Consider the following 3,583-nt stretch of genomic DNA (forward strand, 5'->3'; position numbering starts at 1 on the left):
AGAGGTGGTCCTGCTTTTTATTTTTAAAAATTTTCCCATACTTTTTATTGGTGCATTATAGTTGTATATAATGGTGGAATTCATTGTTATATGTTCACACTTGCTCAAAACATAACAATATAATTTGACATATATCATTCCCCAGTATTTCTCCTTTCCCTCCTGGTCCCTTTCCTCTATTCTATCGATAGATCTCCCTTCAATTTTCATGTGATCCCCACACCCAACCATTCTTTCTCTTTTTCCTCTTTAGCTTTCACATATGAGAGAAAACATATCACTATTGACCTCATGAGTTTAGCTTATTTCATTTAAAAAAAAATGTTCTCAAGTTTCATCTATTTTCCTGCGAATCACGTAATTTCATTTTTCTTTATGGCTTAATAAAACTTCATTGTGTATATATGGCACATTTTCTTTATCCATTCATCTGTTGAGGAACACCTAGCCTGGTGTGATAGTTTGGCTATTCTGAATTATGCTGCTATAAACATGGGTATGCATGTATCACTATGGTATGGAATTTTAATTCTTTAAGTTCTAGGAGTGGTATAGTTGGGTCATATGGTAGTTCCATTTCTAGTCTTTTGAGGACATCCATACTGATTTCCACAGTGGTTGCATTAATTACAACCCCACTAACAGTGTAAATTTTGTGTTCCTTTTTCTCCAAGCCTCTCAGCATTTATTATTGTTTGCATTCTTCATGGCTGCTGCTCTGACTGAAGGGAGATGAAATCTCAGGGTAGTTTGGATTTGCATTTCTCTAATTGCTAATGTTGTTGAACATTTTTTTCATGTATGTGTTGGCCATTTGTATTTCTTCTTTTGAGAAGTTTCTGTTTAATTCATTTGCCGATTTGTTAATTGGATTACTTGGGGTGTTTTTTTATATGTAGTATAATTTGAAACTTATGCTATAATTTGTTCCTTACAAATTCTGGATATAATCCTGTGTCAGAAGAGCAGCTAACCAATATTTTCTCCCATTCTGTATGTTCTCTTCACATTCCTAATTATTTCCTTTGCTGTGTAGAAGTTTTTATTTTTTTTTATTTGATACCATCCCATTTATTAACTCTTGGTATCGTTTCTGAGCTTTAGGGATCCTATTGAGAAAGTTGTTTCTTGTATGTATATATTGGAGTGTTAGCCTTATGTTTACTTCTAGGGATTACAAAGTTTCTGGTCTAGTTCCTAGGTGTTTGATCAATTTTTAGTTAATCTTTGGTCAGGGTAAAAGACGAAGGTCTAGTATCATTCTACACATGAACACCCAGTTTTCCTGGCACCATTTGTTAAAAGGGCTATCTTTTCTCCAATTTTTGTTTTGGCACATCTGTCAAAAATTAGATAACTGTAGATGTGTGGGTTAATCTCTGTGTCTTCTATTCTTTTCCACTGGTCTATATGTCTGTTTTTATGCCACTATCAAGCATTTTTTTCTTACTCTAGCTCTGTACTATAATTTTAAATCAAATATTGTGATGCCTCCAGTATTGCTTTTTTGGCTTAGAATTGTTTTGCTATACTGGGTTTTTAATTCTTCTTAATAAATTTTAGGATTGGTTTTTCTAGTCTTGTGAAGGATGTCAGTGGTATTTGGATGGGAATTGCATTGAATCTTTATATGGCTTTTGGTAGTATTGGGCCTGCTTTTTAATAACCCATTCACACAGTAACTCATGGAATCCCTTGAGATGTAACCACTTCCAAGAGAAAGACATTAATTCCTCTTAATGACCTAATCATCTCTTACAGGTTCCACAACCTCTCAATACAATTACATTAGAAATTAAGTTTTGAACATGAGTTTCAAAGGAGACAAGTCATATTCAAACTATAGCAGCTATCAAAATTAATTAATTAATTAATTGTTAATTAATTAATTCACTGGTACTGGGAATAAAGATTACTGTAAGTACAATGTACAATTTTCTGGACTTGCATAAACATACTTAACAGGCAATACCATTAAATAACCACACTGGGCAATTTACAAGCTAAATAATGACATTTGCCTCTTAGCCCTTAGTATACCCTTTCTCAAATTCTCTGAAAAATGCTTAGAAAGACTGAGAAAACACAAATCATAATGGCACTCAAAACTAGGTTTGATAGTTACCCTCCATCTGAGGTAGGCATACAGTCTTTGAAATGGTAAGGTAGTTTGGCTAGTAATTGCAACAAGAGAAATGAAGTCCTGATATCGTTACTCCTGAAGAATTAGGAAGGATCTTCAAGCCCCACTTCTGAGACCCACCCATCATAGAGCAATTCCAGGCAGAATACTGGGCATTGACCCTTATATTCTATGGCTGTTATTTTTGGAGGGAGTTAGAACTTCTGCTATTTCATCCTATATACATTCAGAGTTTGCAACTCTAACATCAAGTGCACAGAGAAGGTAGAGCAAGAAGGTAATTAGTATGGATGTTGCATTGTAGAAAATGCTTTGAGCCCTCAAAGAATCTGGGAAGTTTCCTTTTTCATGTTTACTTGGAGCTCTTTGGATCCAGCCTTGAAAATTGGACCAGAAGTCTCTCTGTAGACACTTCATATTCTGCATTCTGCTCTTCAGCCATTGAAGGGAACTATGGTCAGAGAGCTGTGTTTTCACATGTTTCCTTCATGGGCATTAAAACTGGAGACCAGCTCAACTGTAGTGAAGGATTGTCCTTAAACTTGAGCTAGGTGCATTTCAGATTTTAAGTTGTTTCCCTGATTTGGAATCGATTGATGAGTTTGTGAGATTTTTGGGTTGCAGAGATTTCCCATGATTTAAATTTTGGAGTTTGTTATTCTCATATAGATGCCTTTTTTGGTCTTCAGTAATAACAATGGCTCCTAGGAGATTACCATAGCCCCCCCACCACTTATTCTCAGAGGATGCACCCCAAAACCCCCAGTGGATGCCAGAAGTCAAGAATAGTATGTACTTAGGATATAAGTTTAATTTTTAAATTAGACACAGTAAGAGATTAAAAACAATAAGTGAGAATAATTATAACAATATATTATATGTTATGTGATGTGGGCTCTCTCAAAAAGGGTTACTTGAGGGCAGGAACTGGGTGCAATACTGAGACATTTCATCTGATAACTGAGAGGGCTACTAAGTGCACGTTGGGTGAGGAGCCTATTCAGTGTGGCTATCCTGGAAAAAGGGATGATTTGCATTCCAGACTGGATGGAGCAGGATGGAGTGAGATTTCTTCATGCTATTCAGAATGGCATGTGATTTAAAATGAGTTGTTTATTTCTGGAATTTTCATTTAATATTTTTGGAGCTTGACCATGGCTAACTGAAACTGCAGAAAGAGAAACCATGGAGAAGGGGGGATTACTGATTGTTTTCTCCTCCTGCTGATGTTACATTAGAAAATAGGGAAAAAAATGCATTGTGTAGCAACAACATTTAGTATCCTTAGTGTTATTTTTCTGTGGTTATAATAGAGAATCTCTCTTAAGCTTTTTCCCCTTTACCCTTAAGAACAAAAAAGAAAAAAAAAGCCAACCTCATCAGTTTAGCTTGGGTCAGTTTCTCCCACTAAATTCAGGATAGTAACTAAATCACAAGTGG

Source organism: Callospermophilus lateralis, chromosome 9 (genome assembly GCF_048772815.1).
Source record: "Callospermophilus lateralis isolate mCalLat2 chromosome 9, mCalLat2.hap1, whole genome shotgun sequence".
In the NCBI taxonomy this organism is placed as follows: Eukaryota; Metazoa; Chordata; class Mammalia; order Rodentia; family Sciuridae; genus Callospermophilus; species Callospermophilus lateralis.